The sequence below is a fragment of the Plectrocnemia conspersa genome, unplaced genomic scaffold (genome assembly GCF_051122295.1).
Source record: "Plectrocnemia conspersa isolate PC_06_02 unplaced genomic scaffold, ASM5112229v1 ptg000012l, whole genome shotgun sequence".
Lineage (NCBI taxonomy): Eukaryota > Metazoa > Arthropoda > Insecta > Trichoptera > Polycentropodidae > Plectrocnemia > Plectrocnemia conspersa.
The window spans coordinates 2276931-2304517 of NW_028277176.1; the positions used below are offsets into that span (position 1 = coordinate 2276931).

The following is a 27587-nucleotide window of genomic DNA, read 5'->3' on the forward strand; positions in this document are numbered from 1 at the left end:
TTATAAAAAATAAATATATAGAAACAAGAATTAATTAGGACAAAATGAACGTCCATAATACCAAAAAATGCATATTCTTGTTATTTAATTAATTTTTCTATATTAAATTAAAATTAAAATCATATCAAACATAGTTTATTTATTAATTAGCGAGGCGACCACATACAGGTGCCAAAGTTTGAAAGGGTTTTATTCTCAAAACATACGTTAATTTGTTGTGATCAAAATGATTATTTATCAACAAGATTATAGCGCAAAGGACGGACCACACACAATCAGCAGACGCCCGCCGCCCGCAGACAACATACTGTCATGGGCGCTCATATCTAGAGAGGGACTCCTCCACCGTAGCAGAGAGGGATTATCATCCGCTATACTGTCGCTGCCACGCCACCTACAATACCTTTGAGGACCTGCCATGGACATCATCTCTGCGCCAGTTTCACCACCACCACTCGAAAAAAACATCTCGCCATTTATCGCCTGTCACAATTGTGATATAATCTAATAAAACACTAACTAGATTCCACTAAGCGTCCCACTGAACTCGACGCAAATAACTCTACTCTAATGAAATAACGTCGTGAAATACGAGATAAGCCTAAAACTGACTGTGTTAACGCAACTTGATTAAAATGTATTTATAATTTTTTAGTGAATGTTCCTAGTGATAAAAAAACTGCTCGCTTTCCGTTGATGTTGGCTTGATTGTGAGCAAAGATTTATATGAAAGCAAGAAAACGTCACTTTTCTTGCTTTCACTTTATGACATCACAGGAGCAATTGTTTATTTTAAACATAAAATACAGATTCTTGAACGAAACTTCTAAATGTCCGAATATCACTCGTTTTAATTAGCATTTTTAGGAATACATAAAACACAAAATATATCATGCAATCATGCTATTGCGAAGTATTAGGTCATTAAGTCATTACAAGATAATACTAATTATAATTACAGGACTACAATGTAGAAACTAGTGTATTAAATGGAAAGAGCTTTGATACTATTATTATACCACAAATTTTATACGCTTATTTTGTTTCTATTTTATCATTTTCAATATGCATAAGCAAAGCAAGTCAAAAAATAATAGTGCTTCAATATATTTTAAAAATATCAATAAATACAATTCATGATCTTGTGATAAAAATACTTTGACATTTAACAAACATAATAAACTACAGCTGAATTGAAATTTTTTAACGACAGTAATTAAACGATTTCTTGCATATATGCATTATTTTACTATTAGGTTATTATGTACATTAAAAATCGCCGCAATGAAATAGCAATAATTATGCACACATAAGAAAATATCATTAAAAAAATCGCTAAGGAACCGGTTTATTGTTCAAGTTCAACGCGATGATGCAACGAGAGTACACAAACACACACAATGAGCTCTATCGACACGTTTGATTAAACGTTAGGCACAATATCCATTGCAAATAAATAGCGCGTGTACAACATTTTAGTAGTATAATATAATTCATAAATATATGAATAATGTGACGACATTGAGAGGTTGGAAAAATGCGGAAGGCCGCAATCGAGGGTCCAAAATGCAATCTGTATCACCCACCATCGATCGACCGGTTGTAATAGTTCTTGTTGGCGAATTGCCAGTAATGAATTCATATGAGCTCATTGTCGCGTGCAATACACCTGTGTGTGATAATATTGCAGTTAACTACAGCTGTTTGCATTGTAGTGAGAGTTCAGAGGTAAAGCAATCACGGATTTTATTATAAATAAAGTTGTATAAAAGTAACATATATATTATATGTTAATAAAAAAATCATGATATTATTTTTATATGGTTCCTATTTTTTTAGCGGAGAAAGAAGGCTTTAAATAAGCTAATATATGTATGTATCATTATTCGGTATTCTGTGTTAAGACGAAACAAGAATATATTCCCGGAAATTCTCTGCTTTCATGCCGTGTATTGGAACTTTGGAAATTAATAAAATTGTATATCTAGAAAAATTTGCAGCGCTTTAATTAAAAATTGAAAGAAAAAAGCAGCTAATTGGTTTAATATATTTTTAGCAAAAATACAGACTATGTTGCAAATACCAACTATTTAAAAAGTTGCTTCCAAAAATATATTGGCAAAGAACGAACTTTATATTATTTATATAGTACGAAATCGGATACTGAAATAATTTTAATAATCGAAAAATAATTAAACAATTAACTAATAAACCAATAGAATATTTTTCTTGTAAAAAATAATAATAAACTGGAGGACGAACACAAAATACAGCTCCTTTACACAAATATTTGCTCACAATCAAGCCAACATCAATGGAAAGCGAGCAGGTATATTATTATTGCATTTCGCACATTGTTCCATAGTTTGTCATCACTTCGAAATCACATTATATTTAAAAAATATGATAGCTATTCTTATATATATTACTACGGAATTCTAATATGAGTATATTGGTTGAAGTATATTCAAACCGAATTTTGGTCAAAAGGAGGGGGCAAAAACAATTATCGCTTCTCAGAAGTCAAAAATTCACGTCAAAAGCAATAAAATCGGGTCGGCGCCGTCGCAGTGGGAATGCTCGGTAACGAGCGTTCCCACTGCGACAGCGACGGCACGATTTTATTGCTTTTGACGTGAATTTTTGACTTCTGAGAAGCGATAATTGTTTTTTGCGCTCTCCTATTGGGCAAAATTTGGTTTATATGTTCCTCATTTAATTTGTAATATTGTTAAAAAGGTTTTAAAAAAAGAAATATTGAGAAAATGTCAGGCAAATTAGTATTTGATGTTTCAGAAAATTCAGACATCAGAAGGTAGTTCTTAGTTTTGTTTTATATATGAATAATACTTTTTATTTACATGTAATAAATTTAATGTTTGTATTATGTGTATATATGAATACATATTTTTGTATCACAATGTATAGCTACCATAACAAACTATTTAACTTATCAGTAAACTTTCACTTCCTTTACATTTTTTACCCTTATGATAAGATTAAAAGGGTTTCTAACAAATTGTTATCACTACTTAGAGATAAAAGCTTTTAAAAGCATATTTTGCTCAGCAAAAATAAAATTTGTATGTATTCTTAAGAAAATATTTAACAAGTCACCAATGAGTCGTTAAAAAAGTGGTTAAAAAAGATTGAGAGTTATTGACGTAATTAAAATAGATCAAGGGCCAAATATTAGCGGCAAAACTTTAGAAGAACTTTTAAGATAGGTTATGAATTGATGAAATTCGTATGAGATATGTTTATTACTTAAGAGTATATTGATAATTTAATGACTATTTTAGCTAATATGATAGTTGTGATATTTTTAGCTAAAAGACTGAATTTACAATAAATACGTAGTTTTAGTTTTTAAAATAATAAAACGCACAAATTAGTGCACATCGGTGCTTAGTAAAAATATTAATTATCAAAACTTATATCTAAAAATAATAACACATAACAGAGAAAAAAAGGAACATTTGAAATCAAAGCATAATATATTGTACATACGGTTTATTAAACTTTAACCCTTTTAGTGCCAAGCGACATTAGACGGTGTATGCCAAGAATGCCAAGCATTTTTAGCAAATATATTTAAAACATATATTTCTGATTTTTTTTGTGTGAACCACAATTTATTATAGGAATAAAATTAAATCCAGTTTATACAAGTAAATATACATAAAGTATAGAAAAAAAATATTTCATAATTAAACAAAAAGAAAACTAGCGGCATTCATGTCGCCGTTCAAATGGTTAAATACACGTGACGTGAAGCTTTTTTAAAGTTATAGTTAAGCTAACTATAACTCTAAAAAAGCATACAAATGGCACTAAAAATCCCATTTTTTATTAACAAGTAGGAAAAATACTATTAAATTGAAAATAATTTATATATTCATTATCCTGCTTTCATATCCTGCAAAAATCCGGTATAAAAAAGTCATGGAAAAACCGTTAAAATTTAACGAATTCGTTAGCAAAGCAAAGGAAACGGACTTGAAAAAGTCTGATATCATAATTAATCGTCATGATTATTCACAGCGATTTATCGCCATGACTGTGCAGTATCCACCTGTGTGTGATACTGCACTTAACCACACCTGGTGTGCAGTTTAGTGATAGCTCTAAGGTAAATACGGCACACACGCGGGTGAGCGGCAGCGGTCGGCGGAGATAAACGGACGCAATTAACGTTGGAAAATTACATTGTCGACCGTGTGCCGCCGAGAGATGACGTCACAAATCCACTGGTTTCCAATTATATCGCCATCCGCAATTACGGCAACTTTATCACTGACACAATTCGAAGGTTACGTCGATTTCGCCGCGCGCAAGAGAAAACGAGAAGCTTTGCGCCGATTTACGTGCCGCGACGGTTTAACTCCAATTAACCTTTGCACAAGTTTTCATCAACGTATCTGAAGCTTAAACTATGTTATTTTGGTATCTGCAGATATACGGGATTAAAGTAAAAAAAGCTTGGGATATATAAATAAACATAAAGGAAAATCAAGCAGAAAATTTCCGTAAATGTCGTATAAATTTTCATTGACGTTTGAATTAAGAAAAGCATTATAAGTGCAAAAATAAGAGGTAAAATCATTAAAGTGACACGTGTAACCTTTGTCCATTTTTTAATTATTAAGCGAAAACATGCTCAAGATATGGTCAATTTGTATAGAATTTTCTCACGTTTTTTTCGACACACCTTTACGGTTGCAACGTTAAACTAAGAACATGTTTGATGTTTAATAATTGTAATATTAAGAGACTAACCATAATTATATATACAATGGAACCTTGTGTTTCGTATACAAGCATTTTTTTAAATCAATTTTGACTATACTCGATTTGCGTTAATACAGTCAGTTAGAGAGCTATGCATTTCATCATTATTCATAATTGAAAAAGATTTGCTTTAAAGGTAATTTCGGACTGCAAAAAGCTTGAAAACAAATTATTATTTCAGCGATGCTTCGAAGTAACCAAAGCAACAAATCTAATCCTCAGAGACTTTTGGAAAAGTCATTTCAACACCTTGAGCTGCCTTAAGATCACTGTGTGGGATTACCAAGGAAACATTCAATTCAGGTTTTTTCATGTAAGTGGTCGTCAGTTATTGATGAAATTATATCCTTGGAGAAGAACATGGGACTGAAGGTGTATGAGGACGATATTCAAGAGTTGGTGAAGGAATGTGGCCAGAAGCTGACCACTGAAATTTTTGGGTTATCCCTCAAAGAAAATCTAAAGAAAACAATTTCAAATTTATCGCAAAAATATTTTTTTAAATATTTTACTTCAATAAAATCATATCGGAATTCATTTTTACCTGTAGATATTTTTACCAGTGAAAATATAATTTATCTGGCAGATGCTAGTAAAATTATACGATTTTAACTTTTACATTCATAGTCAATTTTTGCCCCAATACCGATATTACCGTTATTGAAAAATGTAACAGTGAATATATATTTTTACTAGCAGCAAAAATATAATTTAACTGTTTTTTTTTAGAATTATATACTGCTCTAAAATGTGCATGAAACTCAATTTTAAAATTGCAAAACGCCTATTAACTGTTCAAACCCAAACCTAACTTATACAAATTAAGCAAACACAACTTAATGAAAGTTCTAAAACTAATTATGGTTTCATTAGGTCAATTCTAATATACAAAATATTGTAAATTAACAATTAAAACTACATACATCTAACATATTGCACCATAGTTTGTCTGCTCTATATAATATGATAGCTATGGTGATATTACTACGGACTTCTAATGTAATCAAAGTATTTACAAACCGAATTTTGGTCAATAGGAGGGCGCAAAAACAATTATCACTTCTCAGAAGTCAAAAATTCACGTCAAAAGCAATAAAATCGGGTCGGCGCCGTCGCAGTGGGAACGCTCGGTAACGAGCGTTCCCACTGCGATGGCGACGGCTAATTCTTATATTCTTATATTTATCTTATATCTAATTTTTATATTTATTTGTATATATCAGGCGCGTACGGTGAGATACATTCCCTTTCACTCGCTCGCGTGTTAAGTGACGAGAGTGAGTGAGATATAAGAGCGTGCGGTACATGCGTTCCGCATGCCCACTTCTTCTCCTCATATTTTTTCACAAATAATACATATTTTTCTTAAATAATTTTTTTTATTATTTTGAGAAAGAGGCCGAAAAATTCCTCACTACAAATAAACTATTCAACGACAATGCAATGTCATATTTTCGCCTAATCCTTAAAAGGAGCCAAAATAAAATATCATTTTAAAGTTCCGCGAAAAAAATGATCAGTAATAGATAACAGTGATTTCGATATAAATAAATAATCAATTCAATTATTTTATAATAAATTTAATAATAAAAAATACACGAATAATCTTAAGTTTCCATTATTTTTTATGGCGAAATTCTTTAATATTTAAGTGTCTTAAAGTAACGTTTCTCCAGAACGAATTATGCTCGTAAACTGAAGTTAAACTGTACATATTTTCATTAAAAATGAATTGATGTATCTCATACATAATAACAATCTTACATTTCACAGGAGAAAAGCGCGGGAAGCAAGAAAAATTATGTAGATATTTTTAAGAGTAATTTTCGTAAATTTTCATTGCGTATGAAAAATTTGTAATGCGGAAGAAACTTGTAATTAATAATGAAAATCCCTTGAAAATTTTCACATTAACATTAAAGGAAAAATATGGTTGATGACATATTAAATCCGTAATTAAATGAGGAAAACACATTTTCTACAAAAGGGAAATAACCATTAAATATAATTTGACGCAACAATTAAGAAATATAGACTATATATTAAAATAACTATTTACTGAAAAAATGTGATAATAATATGTTCCATAAATATTAATTGTTATTACAATGTATTAAATTTTCCTTTAATGATACATACATTTATACCTTATACAATTTTTTACCTTGATCAATTATTTATCATTCATTGCAACATAATCGAGTTTCACTGTGCATGATAAAACCAATCTATTTACCGAGTGAAAAAGCATTTTTTTTAACCATTGTATGTCGACAAACAATTTCCTATAACCTCGATCGGTCGGGAAAATGCTGACAATTGAAAACACAACATTAGGTCATGTAATAGCCAATCAAAAGCTTGTGGAAAATGTTTCGGATCTGGGCAATGTTATATAAAACATTATTCAGATGTATGAACACTGAAGTGGCAATATTTGAAATACCAAAATCAATGCCATGTTTGCATTGTAAATTCAATTGCGTACATGACATTGATTAAATTTGATTTAATCATTTAAATGTACCATACCATACGCATATTTTTCATCCATAATTCACATCATAACACATAATCAAGGTCGATTTTTGTTAAAAGTTTACTCGAACATAAAAAAAGACAGCGATGTGATTCTAATGAAACATTCTATACAAAAGAACATGCGTAAGTAACACTAGACCATATTTTTTATTATTAACGATACGAATAAATAAACATACGCAATCGTGTCTTTCTTTGTAATAATTAATTCGCATTCCTAGCACGACACTATGCATATGTACATAAATATTATATCAAAGCAGTTTTCAAAGATTAATCGCGTGCAATCTACACACCAACCTTGATAACGTTAGTGGGCTTATATATTATTATTTATATATATATACATATAAATGCATAGGTATATTTATATTTTAATATATACACAATGCATAAACATGCCGGTGATAATTTATTCGGTGTAAAAATTGCACGTTGTCACGTATATAGAATGCGAATTATATATTATAATACGTTTCTGTTCTACGTTCACTTCATTCATCATATCTAGATAATATCAGAGTGTTGGCATGTTCGTATTATTAACCGCAAAAACGTGATGTAATGGTAAACTGTAAGGCAATGTCAGAATTATATACGTCTATTTACTGCGACTGCCTACAAGACAACTTGAGTACTGTAATACTAAACCGGTGAATAAATTGCTGGAAATCAGAGACGAAATGATCGATGGGTTTATATCGATTTAAACTATAAAATATATCGTCAACTTTGTTTTATAAATAACAGTTTTTGTCAAAAAAATTACAAAAATAATATAATAAAAGATCAACTTATATTATTTTTAGAAAAATTGTATTCACATAATAAGTTCAATTTGAAATTAAACAACAAAGTTTACTTACTCGTTACTAATATTGGATAGATTTTATAAATCATTTCAAAAAGTATTTTTTTAAATACATTTGCTATAAAAATTTAATTGTAGAAGAGCAAATTTAGTACAAAAAAGAAAGTAAGTAAAAACAAGGTAATGTTATATTGTAAAAGAACAGAATATAAAATTATAAATCTAGTGAAAATGTATCTACTTTGTTGAAAATTATGGAACAAAGAAATTTAAGTGATTTTGTGAAACGTAATATTAACTATGAAAGCTTTTAATGTTATATGTATATAATTCAAAGCTCATTTGGTAGCTTCACAATTCACTTATATCTATAATTCAAAAATTACCCCATTGTTCACTTTAAATTTTTAACTTCAATTTTGTATATTGAACCCTTTCTTTAAAGTAAATCTAGATGTGTGAAATTAATTTCATAATAGCGTCGTTGAAAAAGTACTGACCTTATAATTTTTCACTTTGCTTCCACAAATCTAATACATATGCAATGAAAATCTCACATCTCTAAAATAGCAAATAATCATAAAAAATGTAAGAGCGCAATTAGAGCTTCTATGTTTTTTTTTATTTTTATAATTTAAATATTGAATATATATTTGTATAAGTTGTTAAGAGTCAAAATATACAGTTCGAATAATGTTTGCAGATTTATACATACATAATTATATGTTAATAAATTAATAAAGCGTTGCAAACATTTCTTATCAATTATTTTAAACATTATTCGTATTAATTCACAAAGGTAAAAAAAAATAAACTACTGAGAAAGTCCACAGATACACAATATTTACTCGGACATATGAGCCATTTCTGAAATTTCGGCATTTACAAAGTGTTTTATATTAATTGTGTTTGTCGGCTATTAGTTGTTATTGTTATGAGTGTTATTTTTAACATTAAGAAAATTTACTTTGCAATGCAAAAAAGGCACAATTGGGATACTGTTGATACTGCAGCACTACATTAAAAAAATAAAAATAATCCACTAAAATGATAGCAATTTTTTTTTGAATAATTAGTAATAAAAATAAAGCAAATATATTGGGTCTCTAGCCGCTATCTGTAACAATCTCTAAAGTTAAATTGTATATGTGGAATTAATTAAATCGATGTCATTGATAAGAAAATAATTTTATAATACCACTTTTCTTACACCATTCAAGACATGATAATCATGATCGCGTCCCTGATTCTTGCTTGTAGCGACCAGAAAGTAAAATTGTACGAGCCATCAAGCTTCTCAACGAATTTTCCAAGCACAAGAATGTTTTCGGCAATAGCTATAAGTAGCTAGAAAATGGTGCTTATATAATTTAAGTGTGCACCTGTGTGAAAATGTATTTTTTATTTATTTGTTTAAAATGTTTATTGTTTGTCATCATGACGCTTTGGAAAAAACTGTCATGTATCATTGTCAAAATTGTAATAAAAAATAAAATAAAAATATATATTATGAGGCAAAGTTACTCATTTCCACTATAATGATAAAGAAAATATTATCTATCAATAGTTTTTAGAAAATATTTTGTGTAATAAAAAAATAAATTAAAAAATAAAACCGATTTATTCTACATACTTTTGCATTTAAGCTCTTAAGTAGATGAAATCTTTTAAAATAATTAAATATTATAAAAAGTTTATTAAGTGAGAAAAAATTGTAATCAAAATAATAAATTAATCTACTTCACAAAAAATATATTTAATAGCAAAAGTTTATTGAAATTTATACAACACAAAAATAAAAACAACAAAAATGTAGCAGTAACTCAAGCAATCAATTACAATTATTTAGTATTTGCCAAGTCATGATGTTCAGATTTGTAATAAAAAAATATGCAATAGAAATCACATCTCTAAATAGCAAGTAATCTAAAGAAAATTTCATAGTCACATGAAAAAAAAATACTCAAAACGTGTAATTCAGCCATTTAAAAATAGTTAATCTCAGTACATAGATAAACTAATGGTTCATGTAAAAAAGCTGAAGATATATAAAGTTTTAATAATAATTAATCTTCAGAATAATAATAATCAATCAAAAAGGTTGTCAATACAAAAGCTTAGACGGTTATGTTATTGACTTGTGAAAAAACACATAAGAAACGAATCATATAGATTTTTTTGGAAAATATACTATACTAGCTACGATTTTATTAAATATTATCAGCTTAATTCTAAATCTAAATACATATTTTTATTTGTATCTACATTTATATTTCACAAATTATTTAGTTACGATTGCTAAAAAATATTTTTGATTTAATTCATATTAATTTTAAGTATAACCAAATAGTATATGAATAACTGTGAGATTTCTTGGGAAAAGATACTTTCTACTGTTTAAATAAGCATTGTAATATAATTAATGTTATACTTAATGTTGCTTTTAATTGAAATAAAGCACTTTAATTTATTAAAAAGCAAAAGCTTTATTTATATAGGTACTTAAATTTTGAGATAACCGAATAATGTTAATTATGATAAATTTACAGTTAGATTACATTGTTTTTAAATAGTCTAAAAATATTTTTTTGTGAGAGGAACAGATAAATCTAATGCTTTATTTCAATAGTTTAAAAATCTTTTATCTTTATGAATGATAATAAGTTTTATGTTATGCTTGTCATAAAACTTTTACTTGTTTTCTGATAGCTATTTTATATAATTGTTTCAGAAACACTGATTTACTAGCACTAATTTGTTTAGCACTAAATTTATTTACAAAATAATTTTATGTTTTATGATTGAATATGATTCCACGTGATTTTAATTTATGATGATTTCACAGTTAGATTGAGGGCTTAATGTCATATATTTTCTTGAATTAAATCTTAATCGATTTATAACCCCTGGCCCTCTCTCGGTTGGCAACGCAGTGGGTGTTGAGCAACACCGGTCGCAGGAAGCTCCGCTCTCTTCCACTAGGAAAGACCTTGGTTCAGAATGCCGCAACTGGTTGCAGCAGCAACAGCATAAACACCAGCAGCACCAACAACACCAACAGCTACGAGCTGGAAGACCAAAACGGTCCAAGTGTTGAGAAAATCGAACCAAAAAAATAAGAAAAATTTCCGCCCGGCGGCGTTGCAAAATTCCACATATAGCTCGATTGGCATGCTAGGTTTAGGAATTCGAAATCGAGTCTATAGAACTTTTTTTTATATAAAGCATCCTTGAGAGATCTTAGAGAAAATCATTATGTTGAGTATCTTAATGATCCAGATATTAATGGCAAAGTGAGTACATACACAAAGATTATTTTATATACTGCTCTATAAAATTATCGTATTTACTGTCAGATTCATCTCGAGATGCACCTCACCTAAAAACACACTTTGCCAACATCCAGATTATTTATTCAATATTTATAAATCTTAATACATAATTTTAAAAAATATTCACCATAAATAGACCACTTATCAAATGTCAAAAAATATTTTAATAATAAGCTTCTATAAAAAATATAATATAAAATATTTATTTAAAAAATCTATGGTTAGAGCTTTTAAAAGCTTTCAGTTGACTGAATAAAAATATTTGTAGCACTAAATCAACTTTATAAATATAAACATTTACATATAAAGTACGACATATAATTGTTTTTATGATAATCATTAACCATTATAATGCGTTTAAAAAAAATGCAATTAAATTAACTATCTACGTCAATCTGATAGGACCACTATGCAAATTAATAGGCAATAACTGTTTAAAAAAAATATAATTGACTTTTATCAAAAATATTAGTGAGGAAATCGCATGCTTATTAAATTTACGTATCAGCTCGAGTTAAAGATTATAAAACCGAGCGTCTCGATTGAGACATCTGTGAGAATCGAATTAAGACTGAAAAAAACAATTCATGGCCAGTGATCGCTAATCGTTTCGACAACGTGTCGGTTCCATCATCACACATGTGTCACTTGCATGATAATACTATCACGTTAACAATTCTAACCGATGACGAAACCGTAACAAACGTTTAGCAACACTTAACCTATTGCCCAACTGCAAGCAATTCTAATTAAAGATAAAAGTTAACCGGCGGCCGCGAAACGAAAAATAAAATATATTTCAATAGTATTTTGATAACATTAAAAACTCGCTGTGTGCGTAATTTAATTTTTCACAAAAAATCGTAATGGAGTAAGAAAGCGTAACGAAACGAGTCCTTGAGTTTAACCGGCGCGGCGCGGCGCTCATTGTGCTTCGTGTGAAAACGTCTGAGGAAATAGTTTTATGCGTTTGACTTCACTTAATTAATTATGAAAAACGAATGCTGTTTTGCAGTTAAAAAATAAGCTTAACGCTAGCGGAGCGAGAAAGGTCGCGGTTAAAATAAATCGATATCCGTGAATAATTGACACTTAAATGGCAGTTAAATAAACATTGAGTTAAAATATTGTTTATGGAAATCTACATTAAAAAGTACTGTTAAACAATTCTATGAATTTAAGTTTCTCACATCTAAAATTATTTGAGAAGGTGTACTACTTTTAATTCAGTACATCCCTTAGAGATACACCGCTCGTTAAATTATATGCTTTAAACTATGACATAGATTTTAATTTGTTATAATTTTTATATATTCATATAAAATTCATTGACATACAATTTCTACAAAAATATTGTTAATTGCATTTTATTATAAATTATGAAATTAAATCGATTTAAATATGAGCTTCTAGCTACAGATTATCTATAATAATCAGATTAAATTAATTAGTTTGTGGCAAAAAATATTTTTTCAAGTTTAATTCAAGAGAAAATTATCTGAATTGCTTTACGTTATACTTTGCCAAATCAATGCATTGTATAATACATCAAAATATGTTTTGATATTTTCTCAAAGCAAAGGTAAATCAATAAATTTTGCAATCAGTACGTGAACCCAAAAAAATGAAACCTTATAGATATAAAATAAAAACGCGTCTTATTTTATATTTGTGCTAAGATTTTTTAGTTAATTAATTTATTGGCAGTTACCAAATATATTTGAGTAATTGCACATTCTGTGCATGAATTATTTTTTTAATATATTTTAGTTTTGTGCCATTTCAATATCATGTAATTAGTGATTCTTCTTTATTTTCCGAGAAGTTTGAATTATCATCATAGCTTTTTTTAATAAATTTATACGAATATTTTTTAATGGTATACAACCGCTGCAATTTTGAAAGAAAGTCATATTTTAAATCTGCTAAATCCACAGTTTCATTCAGAGCAGGTAGTAAGAAAAGTGACAGAGATTTCTGATTAAAACGATTAATTGTTTATACAGTTTTATAGTCGACATTAAAAATTACGATTAGCAGATTTGCAGGTAAAGAAAAAAATTATTTACATGAAATTTGATATTGATTAAAATTTTAAGTTTCAATTTTAATTCAAAATTCTAAATTTATACATGCAATGTTTATTGGTAGTTCTATATACAAAATGTTTGGACATTGGTTGTTTTTTTAAAAATCGTGATTTTTTTGTGACAATGATGGTTTTACGATTTTTTTTCTTTAACGGAACTTGTAGAGAATGCTTAGCACTACCTATTTTGACAATAAAAGAAATTTCGAAAAAAGTACACTTTTTCATGTAAGATCTTCAATTGCATATTATTTTTATTGTATTACAATAAATTAGGTATTTTATTTTTTTATGTACTACTGCACTATCTTCAGCTCAGGTATGCACTATTTGCGAAATTTATCTTATCTTTATGCTAGTTATAACAACCATAGCCATTATAAATTATAACTGAAAAAACTGAAATTAATAATATTTCCGAGTTATATTATGCATCTGTAAACTTTAAAGCAATATGCACAATGTCTGTCTAAAGTAATTTATTATGATAATATTTTCTTGAGATACAGAAAACATTAAGTTATAGAAATTAATTTAAAGCCTTAACGTAGTATGTATAGAAAAATGCCAGATTGATTACATGCATATAGAATTGTAAGAGATAAAATGTCAGTTAGATTTTATCTTCAATACATTTTCAATAGGCAATAATAAAGAAGCTGTAGATTGAATTTCTTCGTGATTGATCAAACTCTCGGACTTGATGAAACAATTTTCCGAAATACAAACGCCTGAATGCTTTATTGTTTTGTGTTATTAAACAGCTTCGAATAGCTCGTTGCCCAACATCAAAAGCAGTAGTTGTGAGGTCTTGGTACACATCCAAAGTGCAGGCAACTGGCCTACAACAATTGTTCACCGCGAAAAAAGTATAGAGAGGCAAACAATGAACAATTCACCGATAACCGATAAGTCCCTGCGTTCCACTGACACACTTCTTGTATTGTACACAGAGCGACGCGTGTTCGATGATGGCAGGATAGTGATACCGATCGTTGGGCAACTCGTTGGTGACATTAACCAAAACCATGTTGTTGATGGAACAACAGATAGCGAAGTCGCGTCGTTTGGAGATAAGCTACGAATAGGAGAACCTTGACGTGGAGATTAACGTTTGCGTAAGTCGATCGATCGATAAAGCCAATACAATACGTTTCCTAGTAGGACCTATTTATTGTGCTCTTTAAATTTAACACTAAAAGTATCACGTCTAAGATAAGGGCGTTTTTTTCGGAAACGCGAAATTGTTTGTAGTCTGTAGATAAAAAAATTGATTAAATTCGATCGAGTAATTATTTTATGTGATATTAATAAGCTAAAAAATAAACAGAGATAATCTTTAATCGAAATTGACTCACTTCCCTATTATTGACTATTGTAAAGAAGCAATAAAATTGTATTACGCTATAATAATACAACAGACATCCTTACTATGCTATTATTTTGATCCATGATGAAACAGTAGTGTAAGTTGTTGATTATGAATCATGGTTCTATATATGTAATTATTGATAACAATTCATTATAACAGCTCTTAAATTTATAATATTACAATAATATTACAAAAAAACATCTCTTCTCGAAATATATATTTTTATCACTCATTTAGGGGTATGTTTTTATTACGTTTGAATGCTAACTTGCCAATTGACCGTCAGAGATTTTAATAAAAAAATGCTCAATCGTCTGCATTTTTTTTAATACACGTCCGCAATTTAGTAAGTAAAAAATGCCATAATCTTTTATATTTGTCAATAACGTTATCTACAAGACAAATTATAGTCTGTCGGTTATAACCAATCATTATGCTATAGTCTAGATTGGTACAAATAATTTGGTTAAAGGAAAAATAACTACCCTTGATGAAAATCGATTGATAAATAATACCAATGAGTATTTGCGAAGCATTTGATGAATAAATAAATGTGGAAAATTGTTATATGAGACGTCGTATATATACAAAAAAAAATGATTGACTTAAAAAATGCGTTTCACACGCATGAAATGAGACAATCGACATAATAGTTGACTGTTTTAGATTGAGAGTGATGCTCTTTGATGAGATTATCACTACTTTTTCTGTCCAAGTGGTTCAAGATTCAGTAAATAAAATTCAGAACAAATGATATGGGTGTGCTTCTTATATTCCGGAAAGGAAGGTATCCACTTTATCGACTTTTCGATATTTTTCATCTCTTACGTGAGCTTAAATTTGATTTTTGTGCACCCAGACATTAGGCATAAATATTTTTTTATTATTAATTTGATCTAAACAGAAACATAAATTTATTTAAATATTTCAGAATATAAGGAAAAGTGTGTGAAAATTTAGACTGGCCCTAGAATAGTCCTAAATAAAGCCTATAGAATATCTTTAGGCCATAATTAGATAAAAATAGATTGTACAGCTCAACGAGCAAACAAAAAATATGATTGGTTAAATCGTTGATTGATTCTATGCTACCGTACTTTAAAGGCTAAAGGGGGTACAGAAAAATTAAAATATTTTGCCAAATTACGGTTTTTTATTGATAATATACAATTTTAAATTAATTTTTCAATACTTGATATATTTTAGAATTAAATAACGAATTTCAAAGTATTTTTAATTATTGACCCAATTTATTTTTTATCTGTTATAATTAAATTTTTCGTTATTATATTTACGAAATATTATGATTTCAAAGGTGATGCATTTTTTGGTACCTACTGTTTTTATCAAAATCAATTTCGATTTGACATCCGAATTGATTCAATTGCATAAAATTAATTATCTTTTAATTTTTTACTAGAGCTATGTTTCTCAAATAAAGTTTGTAACAAAGCCTTTTTTAAAAATTTTTAAACCTTTGATATCAAAGAAGGTGCAAATATTACAAAAAAATGTGAAGACGATATTATAATTTGAAACCTACCTACTTGCTGTAACAAGCAATACTCAAGCATATGTACAGTCGACCCCCAAATAACATGCTATTTGGGTGCGTGTAGTGTGAGACTAGAAAATACCCATACAATTGTTTGCAATACGTACATGTGAGTACTGTGAGATGTGCTCCCTTTGGTTCGCTCACACATAAAGTAATGGGCATCCAAATATCACGTCTGCAATTTATCGTGTTATCAGGGGGTCTATAATATTTGTAATTTATTTAAAATATAATTTTATATCCATATTAACATTATACAGGCCGATGGAACCACATGTGTGCCACGTGTGTCTATGACACAACCAATTTATCGTATTTTTTTATTAAAATGCTGGGATTTTAAATTTTTTTTACAAAAAAAACAATATTTTTTAATCATTTTTAAAACAAGCTGCTGTCATCTAGTGAAGTTCAAATGTGTAACCGCGCGGCATGTATAGTGTTAAAAAGGGATAATTATATTCTGCTGCGGCAATTAAGCCTAGAGTCTAGGTCTAGGTCCTAGACCCTTGAAATATAATGCGTTATATAAAATAAAAACAAATCTCTAAAAATAACAGTTTTCAAATTTATTTTACGGAACCCCATTAGATAGTGAATGCAATGTTACTTTTAAATGCACTAATATTTTTTATATTCTACTGCGGGAATTCAGCTACAAAACCACACTTTTATCAATGTGTTATATAAAATAAAGCAATAAAACAAAGCTCCAAAAAATCAAAATTAAAAAATAAATATTTTTCAAACAAGCAAATTTAGAAAATGAAATAAAGAAAATAGAAATACGAAAAACAATTTTAAATGTAAAGTGTCATATATACTATAAATCTATAGTCATTACAATTTAGATCATTTTAATGGCCTTTTCACGGTTAATATTTCCTTACATGTCTCATGAATATTGTCATTGAAAATAACGCAATAAAATAGAAACGAATGATGAAAATAAACCGACATAATTACTTAATTTATAGTATTGAGTTGTTATAGATATGTCATAAATGATTGAATGAGATTTTAAGGTTAACAAGTTTTTTTATGAATCTAAATAATTTAATAGCACACGTCATAAAAGTATTTTACTATATTTTATGATTAACTAACGATCTTGGCATAATTTTAAGTATATATAAATTATTGCACTTACAGTATAGTTATATCTTCAGTATCCTTTGAAAAATTCCACCATCAGCGCTTCGTCAGCTTGACGAAATAATAGGTGCGGCAGATATCCTTGGTATTCGCCATTCACCAACTCAGTCGAACACTCCACACCATTTTCACTGTACCGACACAATTTTCACACTTTCCCACAAAACCTGTGGCGAAAATCTCACACATCACTCGTTTGTATGTGCCGTGTTAAAAATCCGTTCTTCTGCTGTTATTTTTTTATGTAACTATTACTTAAATCACTACGATCACAGTTGGATTTATCGATATCAACTTTATACGTACAACACTAACAAATAATCATCACTGTCGTCTTTAAAGCCATAATACTATGTATAATATTATTAATCAGTCGCAGTAATTTTGGTACGAATTTTTTTTAAGTCGAGTGTGTAAATTTGATAAAAAAATATTATTATAAATATATATTATTTATTTATACTTTTTTTAAATCACAATCACACAACACTTTTGTTATTATTATTTTGCATGTATTATATTTATTTATATATATTTTTTATTTAAAAAATATGGAAGATCGCGATGTGGGCACAAATCGGCGTTTCTGCAACAAAAATAAATAAACATTAATATTTATCATATTAAAATATTATACACAAAACGTATCCGAATTGTTTTCGCAAATCACTTCGTAATTAATGTGATAATATTGTTTGGCTGAGAACTTATCTGTCAGTCAGATACACTAATAAGTAATAAACAACTTTGGTTTTGAGTAATACATTTTATTTACAACAATGTATGAAAAAAACACGACGCTCTGTAATTTTTTGTGCAATTATATTGCATAAATAATTACGGAAACTTTCGCAGGATGTTGTGAATACGTTTAATGTATGCGAGTTTATTGTTATTTATTTTTTTAATATATTTAACATATGAGTTTTTCAAGAAATATGTTGCGAAAGTGACAAGCTATTGTTACCATCCAGTTTAGTACTATCATAGAATGAACATTTGACTGTTTTATGAATAATAGAGCAAGACTAAGTCAAGTACAATATAAGAGGATACTGTTATCTAAAAGTATATTTTAACCTAGATTTAATTTTAAAGTAATGCAGACTGCTTTTCGGCGCGCCAATAAAAAAATTTGATTAAAAAAAAAATTGATTTCTTTCCGGTACCCTTATAATTTTCAATACACGCACGCAGTTATTTTTTAAGTTTAACTTTTTAAAATCATTAATGTCCCCCCTAGGCGCGTAATAAAAACGGTTCTATAATATTGTAAGAAATTGCGTTCGGTCGTGGTGTTTTGAGTTCACCGGTCGGCCGGTTTCACAACTCTGCACGAAAGTAAATATTTCAACATAGCAGCGAGCGCCGTAGGTTTGCGTAAAACTGCTTCACACAGCGGGCCTTTCTAAGATACCGACTCTGAAACGTATAAAAACGTTAGAGACACATACACACGATGTGGGAGCCGAAACGAGAACTAAAATCCAAGAAATTTGAACCAAGTCCCGGAAAAATCGATCGTCGGAAAATCAAATAAAAAATTCAAGAAAAATCGCTTGTGAGATTATTTTAATAGCGGCATTTAAAAGTAGCCCGGATACTATTATACACACGAATAAAATAGCGGGCTACTTTTAAATGCGCATTTTTAACTTTAATTTTTTTTAAATCAGTGCTGAGATTAATTATAGAAAGCAATGAAATTAAGCTTAAAAAATTTTTTTTTGTGTCAAAGTATATTTTTAATAATTTAAAATTAGAGTGAAGTGCAATTTAGTTACATTAAAATGCTCTATTACTAATTTTTTTTAATAAAAAAGAATCAAAATAGAGTAAAAAATTGAAGTTAATCTCAATATACGCATTTAAACTGAATTAAATAATACTAACGATACAGTTAAAACCCGCATAGTTCGATGAAAATTTAAGTGTGCCAATTCGTTCGGAATAGAACGTATTTGGAGCGTTTTTCGCACAGTTAAAAAAGAACCATTAACAAAACACAGTTTGAGTAATCCTTCGACGATTTCGCCGATTTCGCAAATGTTAATAAAACAGTTAAAAAAACGAAACGTCCGTGAGCGGGCGAAAGTGGCGACATTTTGTTCAGAGTCTGATCTCGATCGGTTAAATTTGATATAATTTTATTTTGGTAAATATATATAATACATATTGATACGGTTTATTGTTACACAACACAATATATCACAAGAGAAAAACTCGTCAAGAAGAAACTCCGAGGTGAAAGTTGGCGCAGAAAAACCGCAACAATCGACGAGGTGACTAAGAGCGTCCTTAAAAAATGCATTAAAATATTTACGACTGTCGAAACCTTGAGAGGTTAAGTCCGCACTTTTAAATGAATTAACGATCGTTTTTTATGTTTTTTTTTAACATGTGCCATTATGAACAATTTTCCTAGAAATTATAGTGCATTTTTTAACGAGTCGGCAAGGTTAAATAATAAATTATTTATTATGTGTATATAATATAATATATACACGTCGGTAAATCTGTTCGAGACGTTTTAGCCGTGTGTTGCAACAGCACTGCGGAGAAATTGTGAAATGTTTGTAAGTTACAGAAATAGGTCAATAGTTGCACAAGTATGCTCGAATAGCGCTGCATGGAGCAGGGCCATTATAGCTTCGAGATTTTTAGTGAAAATGGGCCAATACCCAGGAGAAGCTGGCTGAATATTTAGCAGGTCAAGAATTTCTAAGCTCTCCTATAAATAGTTTTTGATGCGAATAAGCGCCATTTGAAGGTTTTCTAATGGGCCCCGAGATATGATGATGTTATAGCACGTTTATGTGCAAGTTATACATAAATATGATGCATGATATTCAAAACAGATGTTGACGATAGATTAAAATAACAATCGTCATGTTTCAAAATATTAAATGATTAATAAAGCACTAAGTGAAATTATTGCTTATAAACAGACAATCTGTGAAAATAGAAATAAATAAAACGGACTATTAAAAGCAATAAAATATATTATTATAATATACAAATAATAAAGTACTTTAGGCTACTTTTAAATGCGCCATTTAACTCAATATAAATATTTATGTATGTATGTGAAAATATTAATGGTTATTTATTGATGCAATAACCAGTATTTTTTATTACATAGAGACAATGTTAATATTCTTCATAGAAAAATGGACAGTTACTGAATACATTTAAATTAGACTGTTAAACATTTTTTGCCACAAAGATAAGAAAATGTTTAGTAACCAGTAAAACGATCTGTAATATTATATATGGTGATTAACTTTCAATTGCGATTATAAACCCGTTATAACAATATCAAAACATATTTTTGTATAAAAATAATTTCTACATTAAAAAATCAACATACCATCAAAAAATAATTTCACATATCTAATCATTACAGACAGATACTGACAAAAATCAAACAAAATTACTGACCTAATAAAATTATTTATGTAAAGATGATAAAATCACGTTAATAATGACTGATCTTTTATAAAAATTACCAACACAATAAATATAGACTTATTAGATTTTATGTAATGTTTTTTAATTACTTTAATAAGCACTTTGTTTAATCGTTTTTCATATTGATCCATAAAAATATTTTGTCAAACAAAAAATGGCAAAAAAAGTTATACGATTAAAAAAAAAACATCTGGCAAATGCCGCAAGTTGGTTAAGTACTGTACATAAAATTGTGAAAAATAAAATAATTTTATTTTAAAATTATTATAAAATATTTTGGACTTTATTCTCTAGTTTTTATTTTATATTTTTAAGCGTTATTTTAGAAAAAAAAATACTTTTAACGATTTTTACATTCACTGGCAGCAATTAATCGGTAGCAACTTAGCGCCACGTCAATTGATCGCATAAACAATTTATAGCCTACGAATGATCGCTAGCGTATTTTACCGTCTAGAAGTAATGAGTTGTGTTTATACAACCTCGCTTATTCATTGGTTGATTGACGGTGTGGCAAGTCTAAAAAATATATCTTAAATCAAGACGTATTTTAAGAGGTTTAAATTATATGCAGTTCTAAAATATATATGAAACTCAAATTGACAGTTGCGAAACGTCCATTTGCTGTTCAAACCCAAACCTAACATAAGCGAATTAATTTAATGGAAGTTCAGGAATAATAATTAGTTTTAAGTTAGGTTTGGGTTTGAACTGTGAAGTTATATTTTCAATAGTGTGAATATGATTTTACTAACTAAGTCAGTTGAAATGTATCGAATAATTGATTTATAATTCCACTGCTCAATATCAGTGACACTGTATTCAATTTGCGAATGGTAAAAATAACCTTATTTTCAATTTAAAATGACCAATAAATTTAAATAAACTATATGTATCGTTTGGAGATAAAATATGCTAGCTATAAATTATTTATGCGAGCAATTGACGCGGCGGTAATTGCTGGCGGTAAATTGCGGCTGATTAATTTTCCGGTTTCATGTTGATATGATTGAAACCACTGCTTTTATTTTGTCTTCATATTTTGCAATATATTAACAAAAAAAATATACAAAAAAGATTATTTTTAATTTTTATTGGAATTTAATCTCTATTTTTTACGTTTTTCCTTAAAATTTGAATAGGGCCATTTTGAAAAAAAATTAAACTTGATAACGTATTTAGCCGAGTTCAATCAAAATAATACGTAAATAAGCATTGTTTTTTTATTTATATGTCGTATGGCGAAAGCCATAGGCGAGTCGGTTAGTGCGGACGTTCTGGCTCTAATGGATAGAAAAGAGGACGCGATCGCGATTCTCGCAGACGTTCCGGAACCCAAAACTGGAATTTATCGAGTTTGATTGTTGTAATTTAAAGAATCGCTTGCTGGACTTCTCAACTTTATGCACGAACTCAGCGAATCGTATCTTAACGCTCAATATGGTTAATATACGACTTATTGAATCGAGCTTTTTTAAAAAGCTTATTTAAATTTAAGAGCCTATCTTTTACTTATATTTATAATTGAATATAGAAAATAGTTTTCAACTAATGTTTTATTATCTTCTTCACACAAATATTTTAATTAACAAACACATCCTTAAAAATCAAATTGAAAACGCCCATAACAATACAATGGCAATCGATTACATCCCATGCCGAAACGCCCTCAATCTTCAATGCACCGTCGAGCACAAGGCGCAGTTCGTATGTGTCGATTTACACACACACACACTCAGTAAATATTACTGTGTGTGAGTTAGTCATACTCTCGTACAGGATAGGAGCGAGCATGAAGCGTGAAGCGTGTCGGTATTAATGACACAACGGCAAATGTGTCACAACGGGTCCAGAGAGCCAAGGTCGATGCTGCAGCGAATGAATGGGCTTTTGGCATCGCGACGCCTTTCCCCGAGTGGAAAACAAAAAAGTTTTTCCGATCCGTGGCCAAAAATCACTATTGCGTCACGGGATGACCAAAACATATAGTGACGAGGGCCAAGATTAATAGTTGTGATCGTTTGTAAATCGACGCTTAGATTGTTTTCCTTATATGCAAATTTTCCCGCTGCGCAGTTTAATAGGAAGTAATAAAATCAATTGAATTGTAATATTTTTACAAAAGCACTTTTAATTAATTAAGATTCTTTTAATAAATTATTTTGAATGATTAGAGATCCGAGATAAATAAATATTATACTTTAAAGTATAATATACAAACATACATATATAAAATAAAGATAAAAAAATATTTTTTGCAAACTAATTGAACTGTACATCAAAGAAAAAACGACTACCTGCATTGTTGTAACACACAACAGCTTAAGAAAACACAACCGTATTTATGGAGTTTGATGATTTGGGTGATTTAAAAATAAATCTCAAAATATTTTGTATAGAAAAATAAGGAATATATTATTTATTTCAAATATTCTAACTATTCGTATTTTAAGCAGAATTTAAAAAAAAATCTTAGAACAATCTATTTTACCCCATTTTGCGAAACTTATTATTTTATTTTTATGTAATTGATAAGAGTCATAGACATAATAAATAATAGCTGACAAGCAAAAGAACGAGAAAAAAATACGTTGTAATTGCCGAAATTCCAGAAATGACTCATACTTCTTAGTTAATATTGTGCATCTGTGGACTAGCTAGTATTGAATTTTTTTATCTGTTTTAAATCAATACGAATAAAAAGTTATAGTCTTGAATTAAAATAAAAATGTTTACTCCCAAATATAAATATTTACTTAAGTCTTGAATTTAAATAAATATATACTATATAACAGGCGCGTACGGTGAGATACATTCTCTTTCGCTCGCTCGCGTGCTAAGTGACGAGAGTGAGTGAGAGATAAGGGCGTGCGCTACATGCGTTCCGTACGACCACTTCTTCTCACTCACTCTCATCACTTAACACGCGAGCGAGTGAAAGGAAATGTAACATAATATTTTATTGTAACAAAGATTTAATTATTTGTTTTATAAAAAAAAAGTTTATTACTGTATTAAATTAATAAAACCATAAACTAGGCATATAAATCAGTAAATTGCCTACAAGAAAAATAAAACTAATATTTTTTTTGAAATTAATAAAATCGGCTTATAAATTAACACGTTAACTGTCATGGTGCTCACTAGTATCTGGCAAAAAGTATGGCATTGTGCCATGGTTTGCACCAGTGCCCGGCAAAGTTTATTACATTCATGGTAAGATTCAACACCAAATGTGTTCAGTCGAATGCATACCATAACAACTATGAAAAATTATTTATATTTTTAATTTATAAATATTTTTTATATAATGTTTGCTAAAAACTATTTTTAACATTTCACTTGGAATAAGATTTTTATACCAATGAACTCAAAATCGAGTTTTTTTGATAAATGAAAAATAAAATATGCATCACAATAAAAAATAATTATTTTTATGTAGAAGGGCGACGAATTTGTGGATAATTGTATGATAAAAAAAATAATGATAAATTTATTGCATCTTTGTGACAAAAATCTTGTACGGTGATGAAATTCTAGATTATATACTATTGATAATTTGCCATTGACACTAAATTGTTAAAAAATATCGTTCAACACAAAACAAGTTTACTCAATAATCAATCTATCGATCTATCGATCGAACCTTCATCTTATCAAGCAATTGATAAAAATACACACACACACACTGATTATAGGTGCTTTCAAAAAGTGCCACGGCCGTTAGATTCTAATGGGGGCCCGCACCTTTCCGATACTTCTCACCTGCCACAGCAGACAATTATTATTGTCAAACGGCCAAACCAGAAATGCCGCTTGTGTCGAAACCTGAATTGTCGTTCTGAATTTTTACAAGACATATTAGCTAGAAAATTAAGGCCGATCGGTCGGGTGGGTGGCTTATCGCAAAAATTATTGTAACCATTGCGCAACCAGAAGATTCGATACATTAAACATAGAGTAAGTGTTGTAACCGGCGATAATAGTAGAAAAAAACATTATCACGTAGTATTTCTCAGAATTTTCTAGTTTAGTTCATTTCATAGAGGAGCGTTATCAAAAATAGACTCACCGCAAAAAAATAGTACGTATGTATATCGCTGATAAACCATCATAAACGCGTAACGCACAATGAAATAGTATAGCTATTTATTTATACGTTTTCTATTTAATAAACTTAAAAAATGTATATATTGTACATAAATCGAACGAATGTGAAATCGAATGATTATCTAACATTTATTTAACAAGCGATAACATTAACACATATATGAGTAGGCACTGAGTCGTTTTTACATATATTTTAAAAACCTAGACAAAATTTAGCTTAATCAATTATCTATATATTTTTTACTAGAATGATATCAAGGTACGTATACTAATTTTACAAATGGATACATATATAAACATAGTATATATCAAACTTGAATTATTTGGATTTGAAAAATGGTTAAAGTAACTTATCTAAACACATATAAGTTTATTCTATAATATATGACACATAAGAAAGTTTTGTATGCAAAATATGAACATTCAATTAAATCCATAAAAAAACAATATTAATCCATTTGTAAAAATATATATAACTAAAATAAAATATATTTGTTTAATATTGGACATTTTTTTCTATTTAGTTTATATAAAACCTGTATTATATGTATTATATTTACTAGCTTTATTATTGGACTTCATCAGAGATAGACTCAAACTCATTCTTAATTTATTCCTGATAATTAATTTTATTTACAACTATTCATATATCGAATATCCAACGCCAAAATATTCGAATATATTTGTAAGGCTATAAAGAATCGAAAAATACAGTTTGAATAATAAATACATGTTTAGATATTAACAATAAAATATAATTACAAGCAGTCCACAGCTGTAAAATATTTACTCAGAAATATGAGTAATTTCAGGAATTACAAAGCCATTGATGTTATAAATAACATAAAAATTTCCCAAAAAAAGCGTAATTGCGCTGTAGATATTGCAGTGGTAAATCGATTAAAAAATTGACTACTAATACACAAATATAATACATATTTATGTGTCTTTTTTTAAATATTAATGAATAGTTGAACAAAAATTAAAATAAAATATAATTCAAAATAAGCAAATATATTCGATATTCGAATATTAAGATCTCTGCTTTTCATCTCATGATATTTTTTTTTGTATATTGCAAAAAATAACAACGCATTATTTATAATCGTTTTAATGACATTTTTTAACCGGCTCGATCATATAACTTTAATTTTTATTTATAAACAATATTTTCAAACAATCCCTGTCCCTTTCCTAACTACCTGCTCTGAATGCAGCTATGAACTAGGTACATTTATACTGAAAATTATTTTTAAAATTGCACCATTTTAAAATATTCGTATAAATTTAATTTAAAACAAATCTTATAACGAGAATTCACGAGAAACATTGCAATTTTTAGTGAAATAAGTAATCATCATTTTGCATTTTTTTTAAGAAGAAACGCTAATATATGATATTAAAATTAAAAATAAAACAAGAGCTTACTTATTTTTATTTGTCAACTGACAATAAATCATTAAACTAAAAAATATATTTTTACAGAAAATTTCATGTGTATGAAAATCGCCATAAAAAATACTAATAAATAATATAAAATTCCTAAATAAGCGGTGAATATTTGTGGGCGAGATTGTTTCAATTTCAAATTTGTCAAGAAATTTGTCAAGAAATTCTGAAAAGAAACAATAATTATATTATTGAAATGGAACTATTCACAGAAAGTAAACATTAAAAGCAATTATTTAGTGGTTGTAATACAGAGAAAATATTATATAAATATATGTTTTATCATGGAATTAAGATGAAATAATATATTTAGGATTGACTAAAAATAAATTTATATTTCATTCGCCATTTAAGACCCCTGGAAGCTTAAAAAATTGATATGTTAATAATAAAATCACTAACGAGAGTATAACGTATTGAAATATTATTTACACTAAAACATGTTTAGTTAACAAAATGTATTATTAACAAACTCTTAAACTGTTTACATATCATATAAAAGTATTAATTATTTTTTAAAATTAATTCTAATAACTTATTAAAATAAGATTGATTGATATTTACCAAGAAATGTATATATCAATAATAATAAATCATCATTAGAAAATTTCTCATTGAACTGCAAAGTAAGCAGAAAATTCACTAACGAAATAAAAATATTTAGCACAAAAAAACGTTCCCATTAAAAAAAATATTTGGCTCTCAGGGAAGTATATTAAGACCATATCTCTAAAATAATGTAAAATGTGTATATGTAACAGTACACTGGCGTTTCAGTTAAATCATATTCGAATACATTTTCGCAACTATAAAATTATATTTGTACTAGCGAAAATATAATTTGATAGTTGCGTAACTTACTTTGATGTTTAAACGCAAACCTAACCATTATTCCATTATTATATTCC

General features: G+C 28.6%; 1 protein-coding gene across 3 annotated transcripts in view; it reads right to left on the minus strand.

Moving 5' to 3' along the window:
• Positions 1 to 27587, minus strand: part of ken (zinc finger and BTB domain-containing ken and barbie protein) — a 107584-nt gene that overhangs the window by 72728 nt on the left and 7269 nt on the right. For all 3 annotated transcript variants that reach the window (XM_088200152.1, XM_088200150.1, XM_088200151.1), the window contains exon 2: positions 17645 to 18235. The gene's annotated coding sequence lies outside the window, so the exon portion shown is untranslated. The remainder of the gene's footprint in view (positions 1 to 17644; positions 18236 to 27587) is intronic.